A 22,710-nucleotide genomic window follows, 5' to 3' on the forward strand; every position below is an offset into this window, starting at 1 on the left:
TACGGTTCGAACACTCGAACACCTATACGGATTCTCCTGCACAGTGGCAGATATGTAAATACGGGGTTTCCGTACCATTTCTTGCGCATTACGGTTCGAACACTCGAACACCTATACGAATTCTCCTGCACAGTGGCAGATATGTAAATACGGGGTTTACATACCATTTCTTGCGCATTACGGTTCGAACACTCCAACACCTATACGGATTCTCCTGCACAGTGGCAGATATGTAAATACGGGGTTTCGGGACCATTTCTTGCACATTACGGTTCGAACACTCGAACACCTATATGGATTCTCCTGCACAGTGGCAGATATGTAAATACGGGGTTTGCATACCATTTCTTGCGCATTACGGTTCGAACACTCGAACACCTATACGGATTTTCCGGCACAGTGGCAGATATGTAAATACGGGTTTCCGTACCATTTCTTACGCATTACGGTTCGAACACTCGAACACCTATACGGATTCTCCTGCACAGTGGCAGATATGTAAATACGGGGTTTCCGTACCATTTCTTGCGCATTACGGTTCGAACACTCGAACACCTATACGGATTCTCCTGCACAGTGGCAGATATGTAAATACGGGGTTTACATACCATTTCTTGCGCATTACGGTTCGAACACTCGAACACCTATACGGATTCTCCTGCACAGTGGCAGATATGTAAATACGGGATTTTCGTACCATTTCTTGCGCATTACGGTTCGAACACTCGAACACCTATACGGATTCTCCTGCACAGTGGCAGATATGTAAATACGGGGTTTCCGTACCACTTCTTGCGCATTACGGTTCGAACACTCGAACACCTATACGGATTCTCCAGCACAGTGGCAGATATGTAAATACGGGGTTTACATACCATTTCTTGCGCATTACGGTTCGAACACTCGAACACCTATACGGATTCTCCTGCACAGTGGCAGATATGTAAATACGGGGTTTCCGTACCATTTCTTGCGCATTACGGTTCGAACACTCGAACAACTATAGGGATTCTCCTGCACAGTGGCAGATATGTAAATACGGGGTTTCCGTACCATTTCTTGCGCATTACGGTTCGAACACTCGAACAACTATACGGATTCTCCTGCACAGTGGCAGATATGTAAATACGGGGTTTCCGTACCATTTCTTGCGCATTACGGTTCGAACACTCGAACACCTATATGGATTCGCCTGCACAGTGGCAGATATGTAAATACGGGGTTTGCATACCATTTCTTGCGCATTACGGTTCGAACACTCGAACACCTATACGGATTTTCCTGCACAGTGGCAGATATGTAAATACGGGGTTTCCGTACCATTTCTTGCGCATTACGGTTCGAACACTCAAACACCTATACGGATTCTCCTGCACAGTGGCAGATATGTAAATACGGGGTTTCCGTACCATTTCTTGCGCATTACGGTTCGAACACTCGAACACCTATACGGATTCTCCTGCACAGTGGCAGATATGTATATACGGGGTTTACATACCATTTCTTGCGCATTACGGTTCGAACACTCGAAAACCTATACGGATTCTCCTGCACAGTGGCAGATATGTAAATACGGGGTTTCCGTACCATTTCTTGCGCATTACGGTTCGAACACTCGAACAACTATACGGATTCTCCTGCACAGTGACAGATATGTAAATACGGGGTTTCCGTACCATTTTTTGCGCATTACGATTCGAACACTCGAACACCTATACGGATTCTCCTGCACAGTGGCAGATATGTAAATACGGGGTTTACATACCATTTCTTGCGCATTACGGTTCGAACACTCGAACACCTATACGTATTCTCCTGCACAGTGGCAGATATCTAAATACGGGGTTTCGGGACCATTTCTTCCACATTACGGTTCGAACACTCGAACACCTATATGGATTCTCCTGCATAGTGGCAGATATGTAAATACGGGTTTACATACCATTTCTTGCGCATTACGGTTCGAACACTCGAACACCTATACGGATTCTCCTGCACAGTGGCAGATATGTAAATACGGGGTTTACGTACCATTTCTTGCGCATTACGGTTCGAACACTCGAAAACCTATACGGATTCTCCTGCACAGTGGCAGATATGTAAATACGGGGTTTTCATACCATTTCTTGCGCATTACGGTTCGAACACTCGAACACCTATACGGATTCTCCTGCATAGTGGCAGATATGTAAATACGGGGTTTCGGGACCATTTCTTGCACATTACGGTTCGAACACTCGAACACCGATATGGATTCTCCTGCACAGTGGCAGATATGTAAATACGGGGTTTACATACCATTTCTTGCGCATTACGGTTCGAACACTCGAACACCTATACGGATTCTCCTACACAGTGGCAGATATGTAAATACGGCGTTTACATACCATTTCTTGCGCATTACGGTTCTAACACTCGAACACCTATACGGATTCTCCAGCACCGTGACAGATATGTAAATACGGGGTTTACATACCATTTCTTGCGCATTACGGTTCGAACACTCGAACACCTATACGGATTCTCCTGCACAGTGGCAGATATGTAAATACGGGGTTTCCGTACCATTTCTTGCGCATTACGGTTCGAACACTCGAACACCTATACGAATTCTCCTGCACAGTGGCAGATATGTAAATACGGGGTTTACATACCATTTCTTGCGCATTACGGTTCGAACACTCAAACACCTATACGGATTCTCCTGCACAGTGGCAGATATGTAAATACGGGGTTTCGGGACCATTTCTTGCACATTACGGTTCGAACACTCGAACACCTATATGGATTCTCCTGCACAGTGGCAGATATGTAAATACGGGGTTTGCATACCATTTCTTGTGCATTACGGTTCGAACACTCGAACACCTATACGGATTTTCCGGCACAGTGGCAGATATGTAAATACGGGTTTCCGTACCATTTCTTGCGCATTACGGTTCGAACACTCGAACACCTATACGGATTCTCCTGCACAGTGGCAGATATGTAAATACGGGGTTTCCGTACCATTTCTTGCGCATTACGGTTCGAACACTCGAACACCTATACGGATTCTCCTGCACAGTGGCAGATATGTAAATACGGGGTTTACATACCATTTCTTGCGCATTACGGTTCGAACACTCGAACACCTATACGGATTCTACTGCACAGTGGCAGATATGTAAATACGGGATTTTCGTACCATTTCTTGCGCATTACGGTTCGAACACTCGAACACCTATACGGATTCTCCTGCACAGTGGCAGATATGTAAATACGGGGTTTCCGTACCACTTCTTGCGCATTACGGTTCGAACACTCGAACACCTATACGGATTCTCCAGCACAGTGGCAGATATGTAAATACGGGGATTACATACCATTTCTTGCGCATTACGGTTCGAACACTCGAACACCTATACGGATTCTCCTGCACAGTGGCAGATATGTAAATACGGGGTTTCCGTACCATTTCTTGCGCATTACGGTTCGAACACTCGAACAACTATACGGATTCTCCTGCACAGTGGCAGATATGTAAATACGGGGTTTCCGTACCATTTCTTGCGCATTACGGTTCGAACACTCGAACAACTATACGGATTCTCCTGCACAGTGGCAGATATGTAAATACGGGGTTTCCGTACCATTTCTTGCGCATTACGGTTCGAACACTCGAACACCTATATGGATTCGCCTGCACAGTGGCAGATATGTAAATACGGGGTTTGCATACCATTTCTTGCGCATTACGGTTCGAACACTCGAACACCTATACGGATTTTCCTGCACAGTGGCAGATATGTAAATACGGGGTTTCCGTACCATTTCTTGCGCATTACGGTTCGAACACTCGAACACCTATACGGATTCTCCTGCACAGTGGCAGATATGTAAATACGGGGTTTCCGTACCATTTCTTGCGCATTACGGTTCGAACACTCGAACACCTATACGGATTCTCCTGCACAGTGGCAGATATGTAAATACGGGGTTTACATACCATTTCTTGCGCATTACGGTTCGAACACTCGAAAACCTATACGGATTCTTCTGCACAGTGGCAGATATGTAAATACGGGGTTTCCGTACCATTTCTTGCGCATTACGGTTCGAACACTCGAACAACTATACGGATTCTCATGCACAGTGGCAGATATGTAAATACGGGGTTTCCGTACCATTTCTTGCACATTACGATTCGAACACTCGAACACCTATACGGATTCTCCTGCACAGTGGCAGATATGTAAATACGGGGTTTTCATACCATTTCTTGCGCATTACGGTTCGAACACTCGAACACCTATACGTATTCTCCTGCACAGTGGCAGATATCTAAATACGGGGTTTCGGGACCATTTCTTCCACATTACGGTTCGAACACTCGAACACCTATATGGATTCTCCTGCATAGTGGCAGATATGTAAATACGGGTTTACATACCATTTCTTGCGCATTACGGTTCGAACACTCGAACACCTATACGGATTCTCCTGCACAGTGGCAGATATGTAAATACGGGGTTTACGTACCATTTCTTGCGCATTACGGTTCGAACACTCGAAAACCTATACGGATTCTCCTGCACAGTGGCAGATATGTAAATACGGGGTTTTCATACCATTTCTTGCGCATTACGGTTCGAACACTCGAACACCTATACGGATTCTCCTGCACAGTGGCAGATATGTAAATACGGGGTTTCGGGACCATTTCTTGCACATTACGGTTCGAACACTCGAACACCGATATGGATTCTCCTGCACAGTGGCAGATATGTAAATACGGGGTTTACATACCATTTCTTGCGCATTACGGTTCGAACACTCGAACACCTATACGGATTCTCCTACACAGTGGCAGATATGTAAATACGGCGTTTACATACCATTTCTTGCGCATTACGGTTCTAACACTCGAACACCTATACGGATTCTCCAGCACCGTGACAGATATGTAAATACGGGGTTTACATACCATTTCTTGCGCATTACGGTTCGAACACTCGAACACCTATACGGATTCTCCTGCACAGTGGCAGATATGTAAATACGGGGTTTCCGTACCATTTCTTGCGCATTACGGTTCGAACACTCGAACACCTATACGGATTCTCCTGCACAGTGGCAGATATGTAAATACGGGGTTTACGTACCATTTCTTGCGCATTACGGTTCGAACACTCGAAAACCTATACGGATTCTCCTGCACAGTGGCAGATATGTAAATACGGGGTTTTCATACCATTTCTTGCGCATTACGGTTCGAACACTCGAACACCTATACGGATTCTCCTGCACAGTGGCAGATATGTAAATACGGGGTTTCGGGACCATTTCTTGCACATTACGGTTCGAACACTCGAACACCGATATGGATTCTCCTGCACAGTGGCAGATATGTAAATACGGGGTTTACATACCATTTCTTGCGCATTACGGTTCGAACACTCGAACACCTATACGGATTCCCCTACACAGTGGCAGATATGTAAATACGGCGTTTACATACCATTTCTTGCGCATTACGGTTCTAACACTCGAACACCTATACGGATTCTCCAGCACAGTGACAGATATGTAAATACGGGGTTTACATACCATTTCTTGCGCATTACGGTTCGAACACTCGAACACCTATACGGATTCTCCTGCACAGTGGCAGATATGTAAATACGGGGTTTCCGTACCATTTCTTGCGCATTACGGTTCGAACACTCGAACACCTATACGGATTATCCTGCACAGTGGCAGATATGTAAATACGGGGTTTCCGTACCATTTCTTGCGCATTACGGTTCGAACACTCGAACACCTATACGGATTCTCCTGCACAATGGCAGATATGTAAATACGGGGTTTACATACCATTTCTTGCGCATTACGGTTCGAACACTCGAACACCTATACGGATTCTCCTGCACAGTGGCAGATATGTAAATACGGGATTTTCTTACCATTTCTTGCGCATTACGGTTCGAACACTCGAACACCTATACTGATTCTCCTGCACAGTGGCAGATATGTAAATACGGGGTTTCCGTACCATTTCTTGCGCATTACGGTTCGAACACTCGAACACCTATACGGATTCTCCAGCACAGTGGCAGATATGTATATACGGGGTTTACATACCATTTCTTGCGCATTACGGTTCGAACACTCGAGCACCTATACGGATTCTCCTGCACAGTGGCAGATATGTAAATACGGGGTTTCCGTACCATTTCTTGCGCATTACGGTTCGAACACTCAAACAACTATACGGATTCTCCTGCACAGTGGCAGATATGTAAATACGGGGTTTCCGTACCATTTCTTGCGCATTACGGTTCGAACACTGGAACACCTATACGGATTCTCCTGCACAGTGGCAGATATGTAAATACGGGGTTTACATACCATTTCTTGCGCATTACGGTTCGAACACTCGAACACCTATACGGATTCTCCTACACAGTGGCAGATATGTAAATACGGGGTTTCGGGACCATTTCTTCCACATTACGGTTCGAACACTCGAACACCTATATGGATTCTCCTGCATAGTGGCAGATATGTAAATACGGGTTTACATACCATTTCTTGCGCATTACGGTTCGAACACTCGAACACCTATACGGATTCTCCGGCACAGTGGCAGATATGTAAATACGGGGTTTCCGTACCATTTCTTGCGCATTACGGTTCGAACACTCGAACACCTATACGGATTCTCCTGCACAGTGGCAGATATGTAAATACGGGGTTTACGTACCATTTCTTGCGCATTACGGTTCGAACACTCGAAAACCTATACGGATTCTCCTGCACAGTGGCAGATATGTAAATACGGGGTTTTCATACCATTTCTTGCGCATTACGGTTCGAACACTCGAACACCTATACGGATTCTCCTGCACAGTGGCAGATATGTAAATACGGGGTTTCGGGACCATTTCTTGCACATTACGGTTCGAACACTCGAACACCGATATGGATTCTCCTGCACAGTGGCAGATATGTAAATACGGGGTTTACATACCATTTCTTGCGCATTACGGTTCGAACACTCGAACACCTATACGGATTCTCCTACACAGTGGCAGATATGTAAATACGGCGTTTACATACCATTTCTTGCGCATTACGGTTCTAAACTCGAACACCTATACGGATTCTCCAGCACAGTGACAGATATGTAAATACGGGGTTTACATACCATTTCTTGCGCATTACGGTTCGAACACTCGAACACCTATACGGATTCTCCTGCACAGTGGCAGATATGTAAATACGGGGTTTCCGTACCATTTCTTGCGCATTACGGTTCGAACACTCGAACACCTATACGAATTCTCCTGCACAGTGGCAGATATGTAAATACGGGGTTTACATACCATTTCTTGCGCATTACGGTTCGAACACTCGAACACCTATACGGATTTTCCTGCACAGTGGCAGAAATGTAAATACGGGGTTTCGGGACCATTTCTTCCACATTACGGTTCGAACACTCGAACACCTATAGGGATTCTCCTGCACAGTGGCAGATATGTAAATACGGGGTTTACATACCATTTCTTGCGCATTACGGTTCGAACACTCGAACACCTATACGGATTTTCCTGCACAGTGGCAGATATGTAAATACGGGGTTTCCGTACCATTTCTTGCGCATTACGGTTCGAACACTCGAACACCTATACGGATTCTCCTGCACAGTGGCAGATATGTAAATACGGGGTTTCCGTACCATTTCTTGCGCATTACGGTTCGAACACTCGAACACCTATACGGATTCTCCTGCACAGTGGCAGATATGTAAATACGGGGTTTTCGTACCATTTCTTGCGCATTACGGTTCGAACACTCGAACACCTATACGGATTCTCCTGCACAGTGGCAGATATGTAAATACGGGGTTTCCGTACCATTTCTTGCGCATTACGGTTCGAACACTCGAACACCTGTACGGATTCTCCTGCACAGTGGCAGATATGTAAATACGGGGTTTACATACCATTTTTCTTGCGCATTACGGTTCGAACACTCGAACACCTATACGGATTTTCCTGCACAGTGGCAGATATGTAAATACGGGGTTTCCGTACCATTTCTTGCGCATTACGGTTCGAACACTCGAACACCTATACGGATTCTCCTGCACAGTGGCAGATATGTAAATACGGGGTTTCCGTACCATTTCTTGCGCATTACGGTTCGAACACTCGAACACCTATACGGATTCTCCTGCACAGTGGCAGATATGTAAATACGGGGTTTTCGTACCATTTCTTGCGCATTACGGTTCGAACACTCGAACACCTATACGGATTCTCCTGCACAGTGGCAGATATGTAAATACGGGGTTTCCGTACCGTTTCTTGCGCATTACTGTTCGAACACTCGAACACCTGTACGGATTCTCCTGTACAGTGGCAGATATGTAAATACGGGGTTTACATACCATTTCTTGCGCATTACGGTTCGAACACTCGAACACCTATACGGATTTTCCTGCACAGTGGCAGATATGTAAATACGGGGTTTCCGTACCATTTCTTGCGCATTACGGTTCGAACACTCGAACACCTATACGGATTCTCCTGCACAGTGGCAGATATGTAAATACGGGGTTTCCGTACAATTTCTTGCGCATTACGGTTCGAACACTCGAACACCTATACGGATTCTCCTGCACAGTGGCAGATATGTAAATACGGGGTTTTCGTACCATTTCTTGCGCATTACGGTTCGAACACTCGAACACCTATACGGATTCTCCTGCACAGTGGCAGATATGTAAATACGGGGTTTCCGTACCATTTCTTGCGCATTACGGTTCGAACACTCGAACACCTGTACGGATTCTCCTGCACAGTGGCAGATATGTAAATACGGGGTTTACATACCATTTCTTGCGCATTACGGTTCGAACACTCGAACACCTATACGGATTCTCCTGCACAGTGGCAGATATGTAAATACGGGGTTTCGGGACCATTTCTTGCACATTACGGTTCGAACACTCGAACACCTATATGGATTCTCCTGCATAGTGGCAGATATGTAAATACGGGTTTACATACCATTTCTTGCGCATTACGGTTCGAACACTCGAACACCTATACGGATTCTCCTGCACAGTGGCAGATATGTAAATACGGGGTTTCCGTACCATTTCTTGCGCATTACGGTTCGAACACTCGAACACCTATACGAATTCTCTTGCACAGTGGCAGATATGTAAATACGGGGTTTCCGTACCATTTCTTGCGCATTACGGTTCGAACACTCGAACACCTATACGGATTCTCCTGCACAGTGGCAGATATGTAAATACGGGGTTTACGTACCATTTCTTGCGCATTACGGTTCGAACACTCGAAAACCTATACGGATTCTCCTGCACAGTGGCAGATATGTAAATACGGGGTTTTCATACCATTTCTTGCGCATTACGGTTCGAACACTCGAACACCTATACGGATTCTCCTGCACAGTGGCAGATATGTAAATACGGGGTTTCGGGACCATTTCTTGCACATTACGGTTCGAACACTCGAACACCGATATGGATTCTCCTGCACAGTGGCAGATATGTAAATACGGGGTTTACATACCATTTCTTGCGCATTACGGTTCGAACACTCGAACACCTATACGGATTCTCCTGCACAGTGGCAGATATGTAAATACGGGGTTTCCGTACCATTTCTTGCGCATTACGGTTCGAACACTCGAACACCTATACGGATTCTCCTGCACAGTGGCAGATATGTAAATACGGGGTTTTCGCACCATTTCTTGCGCATTACGGTTCGAACACTCGAACACCTATACGGATTCTCCTGCACAGTGGCAGATATGTAAATACGGGGTTTCCGTACCATTTCTTGCGCATTACTGTTCGAACACTCGAACACCTGTACGGATTCTCCTGCACAGTGGCAGATATGTAAATACGGGGTTTACATACCATTTCTTGCGCATTACGGTTCGAACACTCGAACACCTATACGGATTTTCCTGCACAGTGGCAGATATGTAAATACGGGGTTTCCGTACCATTTCTTGCGCATTACGGTTCGAACACTCGAACACCTATACGGATTCTCCTGCACAGTGGCAGATATGTAAATACGGGGTTTCCGTACCATTTCTTGCGCATTACGGTTCGAACACTCGAACACCTATACGGATTCTCCTGCACAGTGGCAGATATGTAAATACGGGGTTTCCGTACCATTTCTTGCGCATTACGGTTCGAACACTCGAACACCTGTACGGATTCTCCTGCACAGTGGCAGATATGTAAATACGGGGTTTACATACCATTTCTTGCGCATTACGGTTCGAACACTCGAACACCTATACGGATTCTCCTGCACAGTGGCAGATATGTAAATACGGGGTTTCGGGACCATTTCTTGCACATTACGGTTCGAACACTCGAACACCTATATGGATTCTCCTGCATAGTGGCAGATATGTAAATACGGGTTTACATACCATTTCTTGCGCATTACGGTTCGAACACTCGAACACCTATACGGATTCTCCTGCACAGTGGCAGATATGTAAATACGGGGTTTCCGTACCATTTCTTGCGCATTACGGTTCGAACACTCGAACACCTATACGGATTCTCTTGCACAGTGGCAGATATGTAAATACGGGGTTTCCGTACCATTTCTTGCGCATTACGGTTCGAACACTCGAACACCTATACGGATTCTCCTGCACAGTGGCAGATATGTAAATACGGGGTTTACGTACCATTTCTTGCGCATTACGGTTCGAACACTCGAAAACCTATACGGATTCTCCTGCACAGTGGCAGATATGTAAATACGGGGTTTTCATACCATTTCTTGCGCATTACGGTTCGAACACTCGAACACCTATACGGATTCTCCTGCACAGTGGCAGATATGTAAATACGGGGTTTCGGGACCATTTCTTGCACATTACGGTTCGAACACTCGAACACCGATATGGATTCTCCTGCACAGTGGCAGATATGTAAATACGGGGTTTACATACCATTTCTTGCGCATTACGGTTCGAACACTCGAACACCTATACGGATTCTCCTGCACAGTGGCAGATATGTAAATACGGGGTTTCCGTACCATTTCTTGCGCATTACGGTTCGAACACTCGAACACCTATACGGATTCTCCTGCACAGTGGCAGATATGTAAATACGGGGTTTTCGCACCATTTCTTGCGCATTACGGTTCGAACACTCGAACACCTATACGGATTCTCCTGCACAGTGGCAGATATGTAAATACGGGGTTTCCGTACCATTTCTTGCGCATTACTGTTCGAACACTCGAACACCTGTACGGATTCTCCTGCACAGTGGCAGATATGTAAATACGGGGTTTACATACCATTTCTTGCGCATTACGGTTCGAACACTCGAACACCTATACGGATTTTCCTGCACAGTGGCAGATATGTAAATACGGGGTTTCCGTACCATTTCTTGCGCATTACGGTTCGAACACTCGAACACCTATACGGATTCTCCTGCACAGTGGCAGATATGTAAATACGGGGTTTCCGTACCATTTCTTGCGCATTACGGTTCGAACACTCGAACACCTATACGGATTCTCCTGCACAGTGGCAGATATGTAAATACGGGGTTTTCGTACCATTTCTTGCGCATTACGGTTCGAACACTCGAACACCTATACGGATTCTCCTGCACAGTGGCAGATATGTAAATACGGGGTTTCCGTACCATTTCTTGCGCATTACGGTTCGAACACTCGAACACCTATACGGATTCTCCTGCACAGTGGCAGATATGTAAATACGGGGTTTACATACCATTTCTTGCGCATTACGGTTCGAACACTCGAACACTTATACGGATTCTCCTGCACAGTGGCAGATATGTAAATACGGGGTTTCGGGACCATTTCTTGCACATTACGGTTCGAACACTCGAACACCTATATGGATTCTCCTGCATAGTGGCAGATATGTAAATACGGGTTTACATACCATTTCTTGCGCATTACGGTTCGAACACTCGAACACCTATACGGATTCTCCTGCACAGTGGCAGATATGTAAATACGGGGTTTCCGTACCATTTCTTGCGCATTACGGTTCGAACACTCGAACACCTATACGGATTCTCTTGCACAGTGGCAGATATGTAAATACGGGGTTTCCGTACCATTTCTTGCGCATTACGGTTCGAACACTCGAACACCTATACGGATTCTCCTGCACAGTGGCAGATATGTAAATACGGGGTTTACGTACCATTTCTTGCGCATTACGGTTCGAACACTCGAAAACCTATACGGATTCTCCTGCACAGTGGCAGATATGTAAATACGGGGTTTTCATACCATTTCTTGCGCATTACGGTTCGAACACTCGAACACCTATACGGATTCTCCTGCACAGTGGCAGATATGTAAATACGGGGTTTCGGGACCATTTCTTGCACATTACGGTTCGAACACTCGAACACCGATATGGATTCTCCTGCACAGTGGCAGATATGTAAATACGGGGTTTACATACCATTTCTTGCGCATTACGGTTCGAACACTCGAACACCTATACGGATTCTCCTGCACAGTGGCAGATATGTAAATACGGGGTTTCGGGACCATTTCTTCCACATTACGGTTCGAACACTCGAACACCTATAGGGATTCTCCTGCACCGTGGCAGATATGTAAATACGGGGTTTACATACCATTTCTTGCGCATTACGGTTCGAACACTCGAACACCCATACGGATTTTCCTGCACAGTGGCAGATATGTAAATACGGGGTTTCCGTACCATTTCTTGCGCATTACGGTTCGAACACTCGAACACCTATACGGATTCTCCTGCACAGTGGCAGATATGTAAATACGGGGTTTCCGTACCATTTCTTGCGCATTACGGTTCGAACACTCGAACACCTATACGGATTCTCCTGCACAGTGGCAGATATGTAAATACGGGGTTTTCGTACCATTTCTTGCGCATTACGGTTCGAACACTCGAACACCTATACGGATTCTCCTGCACAGTGGCAGATATGTAAATACGGGGTTTCCGTACCATTTGTTGCGCATTACGGTTCGAACACTCGAACACCTGTACGGATTCTCCTGCACAGTGGCAGATATGTAAATACGGGGTTTCGGCACCATTTCTTGCACATTACGGTTCGAACACTCGAACACCTATATGGATTCTCCTCCACAGTGGCAGATATGTAAATACGGGGTTTACATACCATTTCTTGCGCATTACGGTTCGAACACTCGAACACCTATACGGATTTTCCTGCACAGTGGCAGATATGTAAATACGGGGTTTCCGTACCATTTCTTGCGCAATACGGTTCGAACACTCGAACACTTATACGGATTCTCCTGCACAGTGGCAGATATGTAAATACGGGGTTTCCGTACCATTTCTTGCGCATTAATGTTCGAACACTCGAACACCTATACGGATTCTCCTGCACAGTGGCAGATATGTAAATACGGGGTTTACATACCATTTCTTGCGCATTACGGTTCGAACACTCGAAAACCTATACGGATTCTCCTGCACAGTGGCAGATATGTAAATACGGGGTTTTCGTACCATTTCTTGCGCATTACGGTTCGAACACTCCAACACCTATACGGATTCTCCTGCACAGTGGCAGATATGTAAATACGGGGTTTCCGTACCATTTCTTGCGCATTACGGTTCGAACACTCGAACACCTGTACGGATTGTCCTGCACAGTGCAGATATGTAAATACGGGGTTTACATACCATTTCTTGCGCATTACGGTTCGAACACTCGAACACCTATACGGATTCTCCTGCACAGTGGCAGATATGTAAATACGGGGTTTCGGGACCATTTCTTGCACATTACGGTTCGAACACTCGAACACCTATATGGATTCTCCTGCATAGTGGCAGATATGTAAATACGGGTTTACATACCATTTCTTGCGCATTACGGTTCGAACACTCGAACACCTATACGGATTCTCCTGCACAGTGGCAGATATGTAAATACGGGGTTTCCGTACCATTTCTTGCGCATTACGGTTCGAACACTCGAACACCTATACGGATTCTCTTGCACAGTGGCAGATATGTAAATACGGGGTTTCCGTACCATTTCTTGCGCATTACGGTTCGAACACTCGAACACCTATACGGATTCTCCTGCACAGTGGCAGATATGTAAATACGGGGTTTACGTACCATTTCTTGCGCATTACGGTTCGAACACTCGAAAACCTATACGGATTCTCCTGCACAGTGGCAGATATGTAAATACGGGGTTTTCATACCATTTCTTGCGCATTACGGTTCGAACACTCGAACACCTATACGGATTCTCCTGCACAGTGGCAGATATGTAAATACGGGGTTTCGGGACCATTTCTTGCACATTACGGTTCGAACACTCGAACACCGATATGGATTCTCCTGCACAGTGGCAGATATGTAAATACGGGGTTTACATACCATTTCTTGCGCATTACGGTTCGAACACTCGAACACCTATACGGATTCTCCTGCACAGTGGCAGATATGTAAATACGGGGTTTCGGGACCATTTCTTCCACATTACGGTTCGAACACACGAACACCTATAGGGATTCTCCTGCACCGTGGCAGATATGTAAATACGGGGTTTACATACCATTTCTTGCGCATTACGGTTCGAACACTCGAACACCCATACGGATTTTCCTGCACAGTGGCAGATATGTAAATACGGGGTTTCCGTACCATTTCTTGCGCATTACGGTTCGAACACTCGAACACCTATACGGATTCTCCTGCACAGTGGCAGATATGTAAATACGGGGTTTCCGTACCATTTCTTGCGCATTACGGTTCGAACACTCGAACACCTATACGGATTCTCCTGCACAGTGGCAGATATGTAAATACGGGGTTTTCGTACCATTTCTTGCGCATTACGGTTCGAACACTCGAACACCTATACGGATTCTCCTGCACAGTGGCAGATATGTAAATACGGGGTTTCCGTACCATTTGTTGCGCATTACGGTTCGAACACTCGAACACCTGTACGGATTCTCCTGCACAGTGGCAGATATGTAAATACGGGGTTTCGGCACAATTTCTTGCACATTACGGTTCGAACACTCGAACACCTATATGGATTCTCCTCCACAGTGGCAGATATGTAAATACGGGGTTTACATACCATTTCTTGCGCATTACGGTTCGAACACTCGAACACCTATACGGATTTTCCTGCACAGTGGCAGATATGTAAATACGGGGTTTCCGTACCATTTCTTGCGCAATACGGTTCGAACACTCGAACACTTATACGGATTCTCCTGCACAGTGGCAGATATGTAAATACGGGGTTTCCGTACCATTTCTTGCGCATTAATGTTCGAACACTCGAACACCTATACGGATTCTCCTGCACAGTGGCAGATATGTAAATACGGGGTTTACATACCATTTCTTGCGCATTACGGTTCGAACACTCGAAAACCTATACGGATTCTCCTGCACAGTGGCAGATATGTAAATACGGGGTTTTCGTACCATTTCTTGCGCATTACGGTTCGAACACTCCAACACCTATACGGATTCTCCTGCACAGTGGCAGATATGTAAATACGGGGTTTCCGTACCATTTCTTGCGCATTACGGTTCGAACACTCGAACACCTGTACGGATTGTCCTGCACAGTGCAGATATGTAAATACGGGGTTTACATACCATTTCTTGCGCATTACGGTTCGAACACTCGAACACCTATACGGATTCTCCTGCACAGTGGCAGATATGTAAATACGGGGTTTCGGGACCATTTCTTGCACATTACGGTTCGAACACTCGAACACCTATATGGATTCTCCTGCATAGTGGCAGATATGTAAATACGGGTTTACATACCATTTCTTGCGCATTACGGTTCGAACACTCGAACACCTATACGGATTCTCCTGCACAGTGGCAGATATGTAAATACGGGGTTTCCGTACCATTTCTTGCGCATTACGGTTCGAACACTCGAACACCTATACGGATTCTCTTGCACAGTGGCAGATATGTAAATACGGGGTTTCCGTACCATTTCTTGCGCATTACGGTTCGAACACTCGAACACCTATACGGATTCTCCTGCACAGTGGCAGATATGTAAATACGGGGTTTACGTACCATTTCTTGCGCATTACGGTTCGAACACTCGAAAACCTATACGGATTCTCCTGCACAGTGGCAGATATGTAAATACGGGGTTTTCATACCATTTCTTGCGCATTACGGTTCGAACACTCGAACACCTATACGGATTCTCCTGCACAGTGGCAGATATGTAAATACGGGGTTTCGGGACCATTTCTTGCACATTACGGTTCGAACACTCGAACACCGATATGGATTCTCCTGCACAGTGGCAGATATGTAAATACGGGGTTTACATACCATTTCTTGCGCATTACGGTTCGAACACTCGAACACCTATACGGATTCTCCTACACAGTGGCAGATATGTAAATACGGCGTTAAATACCATTTCTTGCGCATTACGGTTCTAACACTCGAACACCTATACGGATTCTCCAGCACAGTGACAGATATGTAAATACGGGGTTTACATACCATTTCTTGCGCATTACGGTTCGAACACTCGAACACCTATACGGATTCTCCTGCACAGTGGCAGATACGTAAATACGGGGTTTCCGTACCATTTCTTGCGCATTACGGTTCGAACACTCGAACACCTATACGGATTCTCCTGCACAGTGGCAGATATGTAAATACGGGGTTTACATACCATTTCTTGCGCATTACGGTTCGAACACTCGAACACCTATACGGATTCTCCTGCACAGTGGCAGATATGTAAATACGGGGTTTCGGCACCATTTCTTGCACATTACGGTTCGAACACTCGAACACCTATATGGATTCTCCTGCACAGTGGCAGATATGTAAATACGGGGTTTACATACCATTTCTTGCGCATTACGGTTCGAACACTCGAACACCTATACGGATTTTCCTGCACAGTGGCAGATATGTAAATACGGGGTTTCCGTACCATTTCTTGCGCAATACGGTTCGAACACTCGAACACTTATACGGATTCTCCTGCACAGTGGCAGATATGTAAATACGGGGTTTCCGTACCATTTCTTGCGCATTACGGTTCGAACACTCGAACACCTATACGGATTCTCCTGCACAGTGGCAGATATGTAAATACGGGGTTTACGTACCATTTCTTGCGCATTACGGTTCGAACACTCGAAAACCTATACGGATTCTCCTGCACAGTGGCAGATATGTAAATACGGGGTTTGCTTACCATTTCTTGCGCATTACGGTTCGAACACTCGAACACCTATACAGATTCTCCTGCACAGTGGCAGATATGTAAATACGGGGTTTCGGGACCATTTCTTGCACATTACGGTTCGAACACTCGAACACCGATATGGATTCTCCTGCACAGTGGCAGATATGTAAATACGGGGTTTACATACCATTTCTTGCGCATTACGGTTCGAACACTCGAACACCTATACGGATTCTCCTACACAGTGGCAGATATGTAAATACGGCGTTTACATACCATTTCTTGCGCATTACGGTTCTAACACTCGAACACCTATACGGATTCTCCAGCACAGTGACAGATATGTAAATACGGGGTTTACATACCATTTCTTGCGCATTACGGTTCGAACACTCGAACACCTATACGGATTCTCCTGCACAGTGGCAGATATGTAAATACGGGGTTTCCGTACCATTTCTTGCGCATTACGGTTCGAACACTCGAACACCTATAGGAATTCTCCGGCACAGTGGCAGATATGTAAATACGGGGTTTACATACCATTTGTTGCGCATTACGGTTCGAACACTCGAACACCTATACGGATTCTCCTGCACAGTGGCAGATATCTAAATACGGGGTTTCGGCACCATTTCTTGCACATTACGGTTCGAACACTCGAACACCTATATGGATTCTCCTGCACAGTGGCAGATATGTAAATTCGGGGTTTACATACCATTTCTTGCGCATTACGGTTCGAACACTCGAACACCTATACGGATTTTCCTGCACAGTGGCAGATATGTAAATACGGGGTTTCCGTACCATTTCTTGCGCAATACGGTTCGAACACTCGAACACTTATACGGATTCTCCTGCACAGTGGCAGATATGTAAATACGGGGTTTCCGTACCATTTCTTGCGCATTACGGTTCGAACACTCGAACACCTATACGGATTCTCCTGCACAGTGGCAGATATGTAAATATGGGGTTTACATACCATTTCTTGCGCATTACGGTTCGAACACTCGAAAACCTATACGGATTCTCCTGCACAGTGGCAGATATGTAAATACGGGGTTTTTGTACCATTTCTTGCACATTACGGTTCGAACACTCGAACACCTATACGGATTCTCCTGCACAGTGGCAGATATGTAAATACGGGGTTTCCGTACCATTTCTTGCGCATTACGGTTCGAACACTCGAACACCTGTACGGATTGTCCTGCACAGTGCAGATATGTAAATACAGGGTTTACATACCATTTCTTGCGCATTACGGTTCGAACACTCGAACACCTATACGGATTCTCCTGCACAGTGGCAGATATCTAAATACGGGGTTTCGGGACCATTTCTTGCACATTACGGTTCGAACACTCGAACACCTATATGGATTCTCCTGCATAGTGGCAGATATGTAAATACGGGTTTACATACCATTTCTTGCGCATTACGGTTCGAACACTCGAACACCTATACGGATTCTCCTGCACAGTGGCAGATATGTAAATACGGGGTTTCCGTACCATTTCTTGCGCATTACGGTTCGAACACTCGAACACCTATACGGATTCTCTTGCACAGTGGCAGATATGTAAATACGGGGTTTCCGTACCATTTCTTGCGCATTACGGTTCGAACACTCGAACACCTATACGGATTCTCCTGCACAGTGGCAGATATGTAAATACGGGGTTTACGTACCATTTCTTGCGCATTACGGTTCGAACACTCGAAAACCTATACGGATTCTCCTGCACAGTGGCAGATATGTAAATACGGGGTTTTCATACCATTTCTTGCGCATTACGGTTCGAACACTCGAACACCTATACGGATTCTCCTGCACAGTGGCAGATATGTAAATACGGGGTTTCGGGACCATTTCTTGCACATTACGGTTCGAACACTCGAACACCGATATGGATTCTCCTGCACAGTGGCAGATATGTAAATACGGGGTTTACATACCATTTCTTGCGCATTACGGTTCGAACACTCGAACACCTATACGGATTTTCCTGCACAGTGGCAGATATGTAAATACGGGGTTTCCGTACCATTTCTTGCGCAATACGGTTCGAACACTCGAACACTTATACGGATTCTCCTGCACAGTGGCAGATATGTAAATACGGGGTTTCCGTACCATTTCTTGCGCATTACGGTTCGAACACTCGAACACCTATACGGATTCTCCTGCACAGTGGCAGATATGTAAATATGGGGTTTACATACCATTTCTTGCGCATTACGGTTCGAACACTCGAAAACCTATACGGATTCTCCTGCACAGTGGCAGATATGTAAATACGGGGTTTTCGTACCATTTCTTGCGCATTACGGTTCGAACACTCGAACACCTATACGGATTCTCCTGCACAGTGGCAGATATGTAAATACGGGGTTTCCGTACCATTTCTTGCGCATTACGGTTCGAACACTCGAACACCTGTACGGATTGTCCTGCACAGTGCAGATATGTAAATACAGGGTTTACATACCATTTCTTGCGCATTACGGTTCGAACACTCGAACACCTATACGGATTCTCCTGCACAGTGGCAGATATGTAAATACGGGGTTTCGGGACCATTTCTTGCACATTACGGTTCGAACACTCGAACACCTTTATGGATTCTCCTGCACAGTGGCAGATATGTAAATACGGGGTTTACATACCATTTCTTGCGCATTACGGTTCGAACACTCGAACACCTATACGGATTTTCCTGCACAGTGGCAGATATGTAAATACGGGGTTTCCGTACCATTTCTTGCGCAATACGGTTCGAACACTCGAACACTTATACGAATTCTCCTGCACAGTGGCAGATATGTAAATACGGGGTTTCCGTACCATTTCTTGCGCATTAATGTTCGAACACTCGAACACCTATACGGATTCTCCTGCACAGTGGCAGATATGTAAATACGGGGTTTACATACCATTTCTTGCGCATTACGGTTCGAACACTCGAAAACCTATACGGATTCTCCTGCACAGTGGCAGATATGTAAATACGGGGTTTTCGTACCATTTCTTGCGCATTACGGTTCGAACACTCGAACACCTATACGGATTCTCCTACACAGTGGCAGATATGTAAATACGGGGTTTCCGTACCATTTCTTGCGCATTACGGTTCGAACACTCGAACACCTGTACGGATTGTCCTGCACAGTGCAGATATGTAAATACGGGGTTTACATACCATTTCTTGCGCATTACGGTTCGAACACTCGAACACCTATACGGATTCTCCTGCACAGTGGCAGATATGTAAATACGGGGTTTCGGGACCATTTCTTGCACATTACGGTTCGAACACTCGAACACCTATATGGATTCTCCTGCATAGTGGCAGATATGTAAATACGGGTTTACATACCATTTCTTGCGCATTACGGTTCGAACACTCGAACACCTATACGGATTCTCCTGCACAGTGGCAGATATGTAAATACGGGGTTTCCGTACCATTTCTTGCGCATTACGGTTCGAACACTCGAACACCTATACGGATTCTCTTGCACAGTGGCAGATATGTAAATACGGGGTTTCCGTACCATTTCTTGCGCATTACGGTTCGAACACTCGAACACCTATACGGATTCTCCTGCACAGTGGCAGATATGTAAATACGGGGTTTACGTACCATTTCTTGCGCATTACGGTTCGAACACTCGAAAACCTATACGGATTCTCCTGCACAGTGGCAGATATGTAAATACGGGGTTTTCATACCATTTCTTGCGCATTACGGTTCGAACACTCGAACACCTATACGGATTCTCCTGCACAGTGGCAGATATGTAAATACGGGGTTTCGGGACCATTTCTTGCACATTACGGTTCGAACACTCGAACACCGATATGGATTCTCCTGCACAGTGGCAGATATGTAAATACGGGGTTTACATACCATTTCTTGCGCATTACGGTTCGAACACTCGAACACCTATACGGATTCTCCTACACAGTGGCAGATATGTAAATACGGCGTTAAATACCATTTCTTGCGCATTACGGTTCTAACACTCGAACACCTATACGGATTCTCCAGCACAGTGACAGATATGTAAATACGGGGTTTACATACCATTTCTTGCGCATTACGGTTCGAACACTCGAACACCTATACGGATTCTCCTGCACAGTGGCAGATATGTAAATACGGGGTTTCCGTACCATTTCTTGCGCATTACGGTTCGAACACTCGAACACCTATAGGAATTCTCCTGCACAGTGGCAGATATGTAAATACGGGGTTTACATACCATTTCTTGCGCATTACGGTTCGAACACTCGAACACCTATACGGATTCTCCTGCACAGTGGCAGATATGTAAATACGGGGTTTCGGCACCATTTCTTGCACATTACGGTTCGAACACTCGAACACCTATATGGATTCTCCTGCACAGTGGCAGATATGTAAATACGGGGTTTACATACCATTTCTTGCGCATTACGGTTCGAACACTCGAACACCTATACGGATTTTCCTGCACAGTGGCAGATATGTAAATACGGGGTTTCCGTACCATTTCTTGCGCAATACGGTTCGAACACTCGAACACTTATACGGATTCTCCTGCACAGTGGCAGATATGTAAATACGGGGTTTCCGTACCATTTCTTGCGCATTACGGTTCGAACACTCGAACACCTATACGGATTCTCTTGCACAGTGGCAGATATGTAAATATGGGGTTTACATACCATTTCTTGCGCATTACGGTTCGAACACTCGAAAACCTATACGGATTCTCCTGCACAGTGGCAGATATGTAAATACGGGGTTTTCGTACCATTTCTTGCGCATTACGGTTCGAACACTCGAACACCTATACGGATTCTCCTGCACAGTGGCAGAAATGTAAATACGGGTTTCCGTACCATTTCTTGCGCATTACGGTTCGAACACTCGAACACCTGTACGGATTGTCCTGCATAGTGCAGATATGTAAATACAGGGTTTACATACCATTTCTTGCGCATTACGGTTCGAACACTCGAACACCTATACGGATTCTCCTGCACAGTGGCAGATATGTAAATACGGGGTTTCGGGACCATTTCTTGCACATTACGGTTCGAACACTCGAACACCTATATGGATTCTCCTGCATAGTGGCAGATATGTAAATACGGGTTTACATACCATTTCTTGCGCATTACGGTTCGAACACTCGAACACCTATACGGATTCTCCTGCACAGTGGCAGATATGTAAATACGGGGTTTCCGTACCATTTCTTGCGCATTACGGTTCGAACACTCGAACACCTATACGGATTCTCCTGCACAGTGGCAGATATGTAAATACGGGGTTTACGTACCATTTCTTGCGCATTACGGTTCGAACACTCGAAAACCTATACGGATTCTC

This window comes from Camellia sinensis, unplaced genomic scaffold (assembly GCF_055761805.1).
Source record: "Camellia sinensis isolate YWXY unplaced genomic scaffold, ASM5576180v1 Unanchor4, whole genome shotgun sequence".
Lineage (NCBI taxonomy): Eukaryota > Viridiplantae > Streptophyta > Magnoliopsida > Ericales > Theaceae > Camellia > Camellia sinensis.